At 33.4% G+C, this 12647-nt stretch overlaps 1 protein-coding gene and 1 pseudogene across 2 annotated transcripts in view; one reads left to right on the top strand and one right to left on the bottom strand.

The window, feature by feature from the left end:
• GALNTL6 (polypeptide N-acetylgalactosaminyltransferase like 6) overlaps window positions 1-12647 on the bottom strand; it is a 934503-nt gene that overhangs the window by 671898 nt on the left and 249958 nt on the right. The gene's annotated exons all lie outside the window — the stretch shown is intronic.
• LOC141572778 (T-complex protein 1 subunit zeta-like) lies at window positions 3767-5348 on the top strand (annotated as a pseudogene).

Genomic DNA, 12647 nt, shown 5'->3' with positions numbered 1-12647 from the left:
TTTATGTTTATTAAATCCTTTACCATATACTGTGACACGCATGTAGACCTTTGCAAGATCAGAAAGTCTGAATGTTTAAGGATTGCACAGGACTTTAAATTATGCAGCATGAAATGAACTCAATATGGCCACATGCTCAATTTGTTCCTAATCACTTAAAACACTTTGTAGTTTTGTATTTATACATTTAATTTAAATAATCATTGTCTTTTAAACTGCAGATAAAGGGACTATTTCTTATTGCAATATTTTTTTTTATAAGTTAGCATATGAACAGTAAAAGCAATGAGATACTGATAAGTATAGAAAAATACCCCTCACTCTAGTTTTTCTGAGGAATAAATCTCAGAGGTATGTCACTAGAAATCATAAAATAAATAAAAAATATTTTTTCCATTTACACTGATTCTTTTCAGCATACCAATAAGTTTTCTTTCTAACAGCTTTGCTTTGTTTATCCTGCCTTTACTTCAGGCAGGTAGGTGTGTGTGTGTGTGTGTGTGTGTGTGTGTGTGTGTGTGTGTCCTCAGGCTTGACAGTCACTGCTTTTTCTCAGCTATCAGATAGAAGTGTTAAGTAACAAGTTATTACTTCCTTGCTATGAACGTTCTGTCCCAAAGTCTCAATTCACACATCTTGTCTTCACTTGGCTTAGTTTAAGTCATATTTTTCATTCTTCATTTTTTATTCTTCAAATTCTACTGACTTCTGATTAACTCGGAGACTCAATTCTGCCAGACTCTTTTGTTGTCTTTTGTACTAGAATACACCTTTTCTTAGCTTAACAATTTTTTAATTGACAATGAGCTTAAAATATTGACGTTAAGATGATTCTCATTTAAATAGATTTATTTTACTTATATTTACTTGTTTTAAACTATGAAACATTACATGCTTAAAATAATCGAGCATATTACAATAAAGTATGAATCAAAGCAAGCTTTTCACTGTATTTGTACTAATACCATCTGACAAGTGACAGATTGGGCACACAGAATGTATATCACGTTTTACTGAAAATGTTATTTTTGTATTTTGACTGCCTTCCCTACCAGATTGAGAGATACTTGAAAGAAACAGGTTGTGTATACATTAGTTCTGTTTCCAAGCCGATAATATAGTGCTTGCTTCAAATTGTTGGAAAAATCTGAGAACCAGAATGGGTGCTTTTGCTGACACTTAAACTCTTAGCACACAGACACATTGGAAATGCATTTCTGCTCTTTCTGGTATTTCTATCCATATCCTGCCTCAGCCGTAAGGTATCAAAGTAACACTCCATCAGATCATTTTTCTTTGGTCCCTAAAGCTAATTTGTTTACACAAAGGGAAAAGATTAATCATATTAAAGTTATGAATAGGTTTGTAATAAGTGATATATAATTGATACAGAAGCCAGAAGCACTTTTACTCTACACCTTCATCCTTTCATAACTTGAAAAGGAGGTGACTAGATCTCTTTTATACTTTTGATAAAGACATAGAATATTTAAAAGTTACTTTTCAATGTTAGCTCTTTTTCTTTTAATACTGAGGGTCAGTGACCCATGATAGAAAACAAACAAACCAAATTTCTGCCCCATGTTTCTTGCCAAATAAATGTCTGCCTGTTCAGATTTTCACCTCTGATGTCTTTGTTCTTGATTACTTCTTGTTCTTATTCATTAAATATTCAATCTACTCAATGAATGTAAAATTTGAGGGCAGGCTCTTGACACAGTGATAGAGTTAGTGAAACTAGCATAGTGATTGAGAGCATAAATTCTAGAGGCAGCTTTTTTGGACTTGAATCCTGAACTTGGCACTTACTAATTGTGACCTTGAGAAACTTACTTAACTTCTCTTAGGTTCAGGATTCCTACCTGTAAAATGGAGAAAATAGTGGCACCAATGTCATAGGATTGAGTGATGGTTAATTAGTTGATATTTACAATGTTCTTAGAACAATGGCTGGTACAGAGTAAATGCTATATAAATGTTTGTTTTAAAAATAAGTAAGACTTTTGTGCACTGGTAGAGTTCCTGGTATAATCTGCAAGATTGATTTAACATCATTTCTGGGTGTCTTAACAAACACCATACAAAACCAGTGCTCTAACCCCTGAGCTGGGGGAGGAGGGTTGTCACTGTGTGAGGGATATAAATGATAAATGTCTAACTAGTACATTGTTTTATGCATCTGAAACTAATAAAACAAGTTATTTAAAAATCAAATATCTAATAAAAACAAACAAACAAATACCACACATCTGTTCCCCAGAGTCCAATATTTTACAAATTCATTTTGGCTTAATGTTGCCTGAAGGTAAAACTTAACTTTGTTAATGACTTCTTTTCCTGTAACATGTAGCTGTTGAAAGGCTAGATAATTTTAAGTTTAGAAACATTCAGGAATGAAAAAAATATAACTTTCATGACATTACTCAAGTATGGAAGTATTCAGGGATGAAAAAAATGTAATGACTTTCCTGATAGTACTCTTATTGTGAGTTAGCAAATTGGGACAGGCTCACTGGGATTGTTGAGCATAGAAATTTGTGCTACACACCCTCAGAACACACATGATAGCACTAACATCCTTCTCTCTGAGTTTGCAATTTCAGCAGAGTATATAATACAAGTAATAAAAAATACTGTTTTAGCAATTTTATTAAGTACTTGTTGAACATCTCATATATATTCATGAAACATGCACACTTTCTGAAAATTCAATAGAAAAGGCTAGAATTATCATAATAAAGAAACGTAATGTTTCTGAGTAATCAGAATGGAAACAAAATAGCTTTAAAATGACTTTTGAAAAAATGAATGAAAACATATTTGGGGAGAGAACAGGGTAGTTGGTTTGCAAGAAGTTAAAAATCTAATTCTAAAGGAACAGAATTGGGTCCTATGAAGGAATATGCTTATTGAAATTTTCTCCTTTGCCTGTAAAGTATGATATGTCCTTCCTGGCCTGCTGGAAGAGAGCAGTGGCACAAGTGGTGCAGATTGTTTAGCTTTCAGCTTATAGCCTTGACAGTTTCACATTTAAACAATTATATTCTAGAAAAGAGGATTTGATTCTGGGTTGTGATTATATAACCATAGCTGAGGTTATATGCAGATACATACTCTACGAGGCAAAATGGCAAAAGTATGTTGCCCCCACATGTGTGAGATATCATGCCATCTCTGACCTGACTGATTTAAGCTTTGGTTTTTCAACAATTTTGTTGAAATGCTGAAATTCTTAAACAGTCAGGTGTTTGACTGTATATACATCTATCTATCTATCTATCTATCTATCGATCGATCGATCGATCGATCGATCGATCGATAGATATAGATATAGATATAGATATAGATATAGATATAGATATTGATATAGATATAGATATGTATATGTTTTTTGTTTTTTTCTAAAGGAGGGTGCAGTAGCTCACAGTGGCCCATATGGGGATCGAACCAGCAACCCTGGTGCCACCAGCACCACGCTCTTACCAACTGAGATAACTGGCCACACCCCACAGATATATTTTAAGAGATTTACATTTTCAACGCATCTGTTTGAAGTTTTTTTGTTTTTCCTTTTTATTGGTCATTAAGCAATAAAAAAAAGTCATGTATTTTAAATATCCTTTCCCTTTAAAAGGTAAATACTTTAAAGTCTTCCACGATATCAGCGGTGAGCAATTATAAAATTCAAATTACCATGGCCTAGCTCTGAACTGGCGTTGGGCCTTCTTCATGCCGAATCTCTTTTTCATCTTCTGCTGGGTCAGCTATGGCAGCCATGAAGACTCTAAACACCAAGGCTGCATTGGTGGTCAACATCAGCGCGGCCCCGTGGCTGTGAGACATGCTGAGGACAAACCTGGGGCCTAAGGGCAACTTGAAGGTGTTTGTTTCTGGTGCTAGAAACATCAAACTTACTAAAGGTGGCAATGTGCTGCTTCAGGAAATGAAAATTTAACACCCAACAGCCTCCTTCAGAGTCAAAGTGGCAACAGCCCAGGATGACATAACTGTCGATGGTACTATTTCCAATGTCCTAATCACTGGAAAGCTGCTGAAACAGGTGGATCTCTGCATTTCTGAAAGTTATTATCCCAGACTAACAACAGAAGGATTTGAAGTTGCAAAGGAAAGGGCACTTCAGACAGAGCTAGACAAGGAAACACTCATACATTTGGTCAGGACATGTCTGTGTACTAAAGCTCATGCTGAACTTGCTGATGTCTTAACAGAGGCTGTAGTTGACTCCATTTTGGCCATTAAAAAAAATAAGATGGACCTATTGACCTCTTCATGGTTGAAATCATGAGAATGAAACATAACTCTGAAACCAATGCAAGCTTAATCAGAGGTCTTGTTTTGGACCATGGGAGACAGCGTCCTGATATGAAAAGAAGAGGAGAAGATGCATACATCTTCGCATGGAATGTATCATTAGAATATGGAAACAAACAAACAAACAAACAAACAAATGTCCGAATGAATTCTGGCTTTTGTTTTTTGTTTTGTTTTTTGTTTTAACAGCGTGAAGAAGAGAGAAATACGGAAAGGCTGACACTCAGTTGAGGTAGGGTAGTTTGATGACTTACATCCTGATTGCTTGGGACATGCAGAACTTGTCTATGAGTACGCAATGGGAGAAATCCACCTTTATTGAGAAATGTAACAATACTCGCTCTGTCACCTTATTGTTCAAAGGACCAAATTAGCACACTCTCACTCAAAGCAAAGATGCGCTAAGCGATGGTTTGAGGGCTGTTAAAAACATTGTCAATGATAGCGTGTAGTTCCAGGCGCTGGTGCAGTGGAAGCGGCAATGGCAGAAGCCCTGATTAAATATAAGCCCAGTGTAAAGGGCAGGGCCCAACTTGGAGATCAAGCCTTTGCTGATGCATTGCTCATCATTCCCACGATTTTTGCTCAGAACTCTGGTTTTGACCTTCAGGAAACACTAATTCAAGTTCAAGTAGAACATTCAAATTCAGGTCAGTTTGCGGGTGAGCCAATGGCAGCAGCATAAGCGATAGATAATTATTGTATAAATAAACACCTTCTTCACTCCTGCAGTGTGATAGTAGCCACCAACATTCTCCTGGTCGATGAGATCATGTGAGCTGGAATGTCTTCTCTGGAAGGTTGAACTGCAGTTTCCCTTGTATCATTTGAATCAGGAAGACTACAGAGTGATCCTAAGAATAGAGCTATGGGATTTTTAATCCAAGGTTCAAATGATTTTTAAAGGAATTTTTTTCCCCCATACGATAAAGGAGAGAACACTGGCACTTATTCAAATTCCAAAGTCTGAAATTATAACTACAGCATTTTTTAATTGTACTTTGTGTACACGCATAAAGCAAGTTGTTTTCACCCAATGAACAGGATTTTTTTGTTGTAGTTTCAGTGATAAAAATACATGTTAGAAATGCATGTCTCTACCTTACTAAACATTCTTTGAAAAACAAATTTTAATGGTTTAATAATTTCTTCTAATGATGTATCTTAATTTATCCAATAGTGTCCTATTGTTAATCATTTGAGTTTAAAATATTTACGCTAATATAAATAACACTTAAGTAACTTAAGATTTTGAAATTCCCGTCAGTAAAACTGTTGGATAATTCTGTTGGACTTTTCATGCTTTTGAAGTAACTTTGCTTAAAATGCTCCCCAGGGAAGTTAAGTGGGTAGTGGGCGGAAAGATGGGTGAACTAGAGGCAAAGGAGTTGAAAGAGCTACAAGTATAAAGTGACAAAAATAGAAATAGAGAAGGATGAGGTAGAAAGATAGCTGAATCCACAGTGACTAAAGGCTATGTGAGATAAGAGATTTTCAGATGGACCATATTTTCACACCTCTGAACCTTTGCTTATGCTGAAATGTCTATCCTATAACCTCCAGTGTCATCTTTTTCTCACTCAAATTTTTCTCCCCTTTGTGTTTGCACAAAAGTGCTTTTCTTTTTATATAGTTGTTATATCTCTGCAGGTGAAATTGTGTTGCTAAGCTTTGTATTTTCAGGATTTGGCAATTGCGTAGAGTGAGTGTGCAATAAATGTTAACTTGAAACAACAACAAAAAATTACCATGGCCTATAAGATCCTATATGATCTGGCCTCTAATTTACTATGTGTCTTTCTCTACCTGCCCAAGAAGTTATAGTCTTTTTCAATTCCCAGAACACATCAAGCTAGTTTCTGTTCCCTCTGTCCATTTAATTTATTGTTGATATTATTTATTATTCATATGATTATTTTAGTAAAGAAATAACTAATTTTTAAAATTTTCTTATAACAAAATTGGAGGCAACATAAAAATTAAGTATAAAATAACCGAGTAACTAGGAAGAAAGATATCAGATAATTTAAAATACAGAAAATCAATCATTAATACAGTTGAATACCAAATTTGAATCTGAGATATCGGGCAAAAAATAAACAAAAAAAGAAAATTAAGGCAAGCAATAGATGGATAAAACTTAATAAAACAAAAAATAAACCGACTGAATTAAAAAGGAAGTAATATAGTAATATGTGCCACCCAAAATGTCAAGTATGATAAAGGCATTCAGTGATGGATTTGAATATCTCTGTCAGTCTACATAATTCACAATAATCTGTAGAGTAGATCATTAAGCTTCATTTTATAAATCAAATATAAAGAGAACTAATTTGGAAAAGTCCTAACTTTTCCAACCAATCATAATCCAGTTCATTTGGGAGGCTTCAGAATGGCTTGTGCTGATAAAGCAGATATTTTCAAATGTATTTAGAACCTATTTCATTGACATAATATTGCAAAATATGTAATCATCTTTATCAGGACTATGCAGCAGCTCAACATGCTCATAGCAACAACCCCCCAATTTTTTTCCAGTTGCCAAGGATTTTAGTAATCACTACTCTGTGAGAATGCAGCTGGCTTTCTATTTGGTAGCCTAAAGAAAAACAGTTCAAGCCTTTGCACATCACTGGGTTTCCTATTCTGTGGCATAGTGATTTCGAAAAACACATTATTTCATGACTTGCACCTGCCTCTTTGCTCTTGCAATGGCACAAAGTTATCATCAATCTAAACAGTCAGTAGATTCTCATCCATCTAGAGGGAAAATATCAGACAAAGTTCAAATATCTAACAACATAGTTAATCCTTTGTGCTTTCTTACCTATCCTTCATCTGTTTGCCTATAATTTTTTAAAAAAATTTTCATTTTTTTTTTTACCAACATAGAAATTGTATTTCTTGCAGTCTGCAGTTCCTTTCCCATTAGCTCTATTAAATTTTACTCTTTTGATTTCTTCTCTAAATATAGGTCATGGTATGGCTCTGGCAAAACTCCTGCAGAGAAATTTTCAATCATTTTCTCTGTTAAATGATAAGAGTAAGAAATCATTAACACATTTGAATTGTATACACCTTTGTGAGATTAAATTTACAGGGAATATCATTGATGATATACTTAAATAAAAATTCTCCTGCATTTATTTAGAGAGTAAAGTGTACTACATAAATTCAAAATGGAATTTTAAAATACTAAACGCATTTCTTCTCCTAGAGTCAGAATCTTTCTTGTACAAAATTATAAAGAATAAAATATAACTGCAATCAACATTGACATGTGAATTGTTACTTCCAAGTTCAATTATTTAGGCATCTAAGCCTCTAGCTACAAGCACTCTGTGAGTGAGAGCTCTAAATGGATCAAATGAAGACTTCTGCTAACCATCCATCTTAAAATTCCATATCCATTAAAGTGGAGTCAAGTGGGATTTAGAGAACTCTAAAAAGAAAGTAAAGATAATTTCATGGCTAATGGAGAAAGTTGGAATAAAGCAGACTTCATTTTTCAAGAACTGATTATTTATATTTAATTGCTTTAGGGTTTTGGTATTTCACATACTAAACATTGTGGTTTGACCCTATTTCTTTTTATAATTGGTATTTTTAGTAAATGTTTTATTGAGTGGAAATGAACAAAACTATTATAAAACGATTTTAAACATTCCAAAATCAGTTACCTTGTACCATCTATGTATAACAAACTGTACATAATTATATTCAGGTATTTCATATGATCGTAAGTCCCTCCAAAATTATGAAATAACTTAATACACAAAATGAATTAAATTAACTTCTTCAATATTTAAACAGATGTATTACTATAAAATCTGATGGAAAGATACTGGAAACATTTTGAAACAAACACATGTTAGTATTTTTCTCATCTTTAGACCACATAAAGGAGAAAAACAAGTATCAAATTATGAATTTTGGGTGTGGCGAGATCACTGAGACTATAAAGATTATACTGCAGTTTTTGCATATATGAGGAAACTAATGCCCAGGAGTTTTCTTTTTTAATTGGAGGCATATAGACAATACATAATTTATATGTGAAAATAAAAGAAGAAAGAAGACAAATCACCTACTTTTCTACTTTTTTTAATGGGATTTTACAAGTAATCTGGATTTTAAGCGAATATACAAAGCCTCCATTTCCAATCTGAATTGTCAATGTTTTTCAAATTAAGCAATTAAAAGTAATATTGAAATCTCTTGACTTCAATGATGTAAGATTTGTTTGAATTATAAAAAGAACAAGCTAAACTATGTTTATTTTCCACTCACAGTGCTCAATGTAATAGCCTTTCACGAAACTTCTGCGAGTCTGAGTATGTATAGTAGGAACTTAAATTCCTTCCTAATTAAAGACAGATAATAGCCTTTGTGAAGCCCTCACTCCTTCTGAGGTCGCTTCATCATTTCATCATGTTTAAAATAGGAATTGGTATGTCTTTATTTTACAAATTTTTGAGGAATAACAGAATTAATGACTTAAACTTATATAATTAAAGGTGGTTTGCAACCTCTCTCTCTCTCTCTCTCTCGTTCATCATTCACACATACACAAACACATATTCAGAGCACATGTATTTTAGATGTGAGAGAGAGAACACAATAAATAGGAAATATTTCTTTCTATCGGTTTTCCTTTAAATATAAAAGGTTTACAGTTTAAAAATTATATATGTATTTGTTAATTCTATAGACTCTCACCCAAGAATTAAAAAAACACACAAACCTAAACATTAAAATGCCTTAGTCATTTTCACTTGACAATTTTCTATACACTTAATTATTAAATTAACTATTCATACTGACTTTTATGTGGCCCAATTCCTGCAAATTCAGGGTAACTCTTACATGCCATACAGTGGGCTTCCTTACCTACAATTATAATTATTAACTACCTATTCTTCCTTATACAACTTATCATACTTTTGATGCTACACCAAAAACTTTGAGGAGATACACAAAACTATGTTGATCGATTTTCAGGGCTATTGAACTCACACCCCAATTTATCATTCTAGTCTTAATAATAATGACTAAAACCCCTCTCTCTCTCTCTCTTTTTTTTTTTTTGGTGTGTGTGTGCTATTAAAATATGTACATGTACCATTTATATAATCTTCTCAATAAGGGAGACACTATTAATATCCCCATTTCAGATATAAGAACACTGAAGCTTAGAAAAGTTAGGTTCATCTTAGAAGGTCATAAAGAAAATGCCAGAATTAGAAATTTGACTCTAGAGCCCTTTTTGTTTTATTATTAAATTGCTTACATGAGCAGGTCAATAGAGTCATTCTACTGAAAGGATAATATTTTTAGCTTATTTTCATATATTTTCCTACACTGCGCCTAAAAATGCCATCTCTTATTGACTGATTATACAAATCCTTCATAAAGTCTTTGCCAGTCGAGGTTTATTCTCTTTTTTCTGAAGCTCTTTGGTACTGTGGTTATCAAGCTGACCTATGCACTTCTAAGGAGGGTAAAAAAGATGATTCATTGGTATTCCATTGTGTATATATACCTCATCTTCTTTATCCAATATGAAATAGTGCCATTTGTGACAACATGGATGGATCTTGAGATTATTAAGCCAAGTAAAGTAAGTCAGACAGTATTTGTCTTTCTGTGTTCGGCTTATTTCACTTAGCAAAAGGACCTCCAGATTCATCAATGTTGTTACAAATAAGTCAGAAAAAGTAGAGAAACATATGATTTCACTGATATATGGGACATAAAACTGAAAAGAACAAAGGAACAAGACAAACAAATAATGAAACAAAAACTCATAGACACAGACAATAGTTTAGTGGTTACCAGAGGGTAAGGAGGGAGAGGGGTGACAGATGAGAGTAAAAGGGATGAAATATATGGTGATGGAAGGAGAACTGACTCTAGGTGGTGAACACACAATGTGATACAAAGATGATGTATTACAGAATTGTACACCTGAAACCTATGTAACTTTAGTAACCATTGTCACCTCAATAAATTTTAGTTAAAATTTTTTAATTAAAAAAAGATGATTTATTGGGAAAAAATAAAATATTTAAAAGTCTAATTACATTCATTTATCTTTCATCCTTTTAAATTTGTTTTTTAAAATAAGCATGAGTAGTCCAATACTACATAGATATGCTATGTAAATGTAAATTGATATACTGGAGAGGCATGGTTCAATGTGTTATTATTCAGTGTACTTGACCAAAACGTTTGCAGATCACTGACCAACATCATTAACAAATTTTCTCACATAGTGACTTTTATTGTATTTTTATTATCCATGCAAATTATTTGTTCCTTGAGGATAGAAATTATGTTTTAAATTACCTATATCACTGGAATGACCTTATGCGTGTGCTCCCATTGTCAGAGAAAAACCTTGATATATGCAGAATTTATTTCACAAAGCATTTACATAAAATAGTGAAATAATTGCAAGTCAACTGAAACATTGAAGGGTGTTAGCTATAAATTAGTGGGAATATGCTGATTTCAATTAATAGAGGAGAATTTATTTGATTTCAGCTTAAAAGCAAAGATTACATGACAGCTTTTTTTTTTTTTTTTTTAAGTACAGAGTTTCTTTCAGAGCTTCTGGATGTACTATATCAGGATCTTGAAGATTAATCTAGTCAAGCATCCTGGGCTGGAGATTCTGTGGATTTCAAGGAACCTCAGTCTTCTGCGCTATTAATTTATTTGATTTTCAAGAATACATAATAGCCTAGAAGATTTGTTATTCAGATTATTGAGTAGCTTAAAAATAAAAACTAATATATTAAAATAAGTGCAGTTTAAAATATTTATTTTAGTTGTTTTAAAAGCTCCCCAATATCTGTATTTTCTTCCCAAAATGCTGGTACTTAGAATAACTGTCTCAGCAAAATGACTGGTGAGAAACAGTGTTTGGTAAATTTAGGGAAGTCTGCAGAGGTCAAATCATAGATGACCTCACTCTTTAGTAAGGAAATGTGCGCACACCTAGACTACATTTCCCAGCTTCCTTAGTGATTTGGTGCGGCCATGTAACTGAGTTCAGAACAAGGGAAGTGAGCAAACGTGATTCTCCAACACATTATTGTGTTATTTTCCCCCCATCCCTTGATCATGTAGATGTGAGTTAAAGGTGCAGAGGAGGGAGGAACGAGACACACGATGAAAGAAATCTTTGTCCTATTTCATGCTTTGAGGAGAGCTGAGTAGGAATACCTGTGCTGCACTATTGCATGAGAGGAAATAAATTTAACTACTTTACATCACTGAAATGTGGGAGCTATTTGTTATAGCAGTTAGTCTATCTTGACTAATATGGTTGTTGAATCTCCATTTCTAATCACTCTGACTCCAATACTCTGAATTACAACTTATCTTGAATATGTCACATATTTCAAATTCAACATGTCCAAAATTTAGTTCATCATCACTCCCAAATCCCCTTTCTAATCATGTTTCTTGTTTGACAAGGTACCTTCTTGCCACCATTTTGTTTAGTATTAAGGGTGAAATCATTCTACATTCTTCTATTTTCCTCATGTTCTTTATTCAATAGTTCATCAATACCAATAAACCATAAATTTTTTAATCCAGTTTATTTTATCAGTGTTCACTGCCACGATCTTAATTCATGCCCTCATAATTATTTACAGAAGGTTACCACACAGTTTCCTAATTTAAATCTCATTCTTCAGTTTACCAATTATTCCGAAGCCTTATCAAAATATTCTTAAAAACAACACAGGATATATCACTTCCTTCTTCAAAACTGTTGACTGTTTCTGTATTTCCTTTTAGAAAAATACGAATTCATTAGTAGGGACTAAGATCATTTATGCTGTTATTTGAGATTTTTTCCAAATATATTACTGTCTACTTCTCGACAATCACTATGCATGGTTATGTTGTAGTTTCTCTTATATGTCATGCCTTTCTGTATTACTGTAACTTTGAACATATTCATTCTATGAACTAGAATATCTTCCTCTCCCTGAAATAGCCTTGGCTAAAGAAGCGCTTGTCATCTAATATTTAGTTAAGATATCACTTTTGCTGTAAAAACCTTTCACATGCTTGCCCTAACCCCATACAAATCAAGCTGGAATAGGTGTGATGTTTTTACATTTGCTGATCATTCATTGTATGGTAAGCAAAACCTCCAAAATGGAATACTACTCTGCCATAAGAAAAGATGAAATATTGACATTTACAACAACATGGATGGATATTGAGATTATTATGATAAGGGGAAGAAGTCAGGCAGAAAAAGTCGACAACCATATGACTTCACTGATACGTGG

The sequence above is a fragment of the Rhinolophus sinicus genome, chromosome 15, assembly GCF_057876585.1.
Source record: "Rhinolophus sinicus isolate RSI-liver-muscle chromosome 15, RSI-T2T, whole genome shotgun sequence".
NCBI classification, from domain to species: Eukaryota; Metazoa; Chordata; class Mammalia; order Chiroptera; family Rhinolophidae; genus Rhinolophus; species Rhinolophus sinicus.
This window is presented reverse-complemented; position numbering and strand designations above follow the sequence as displayed.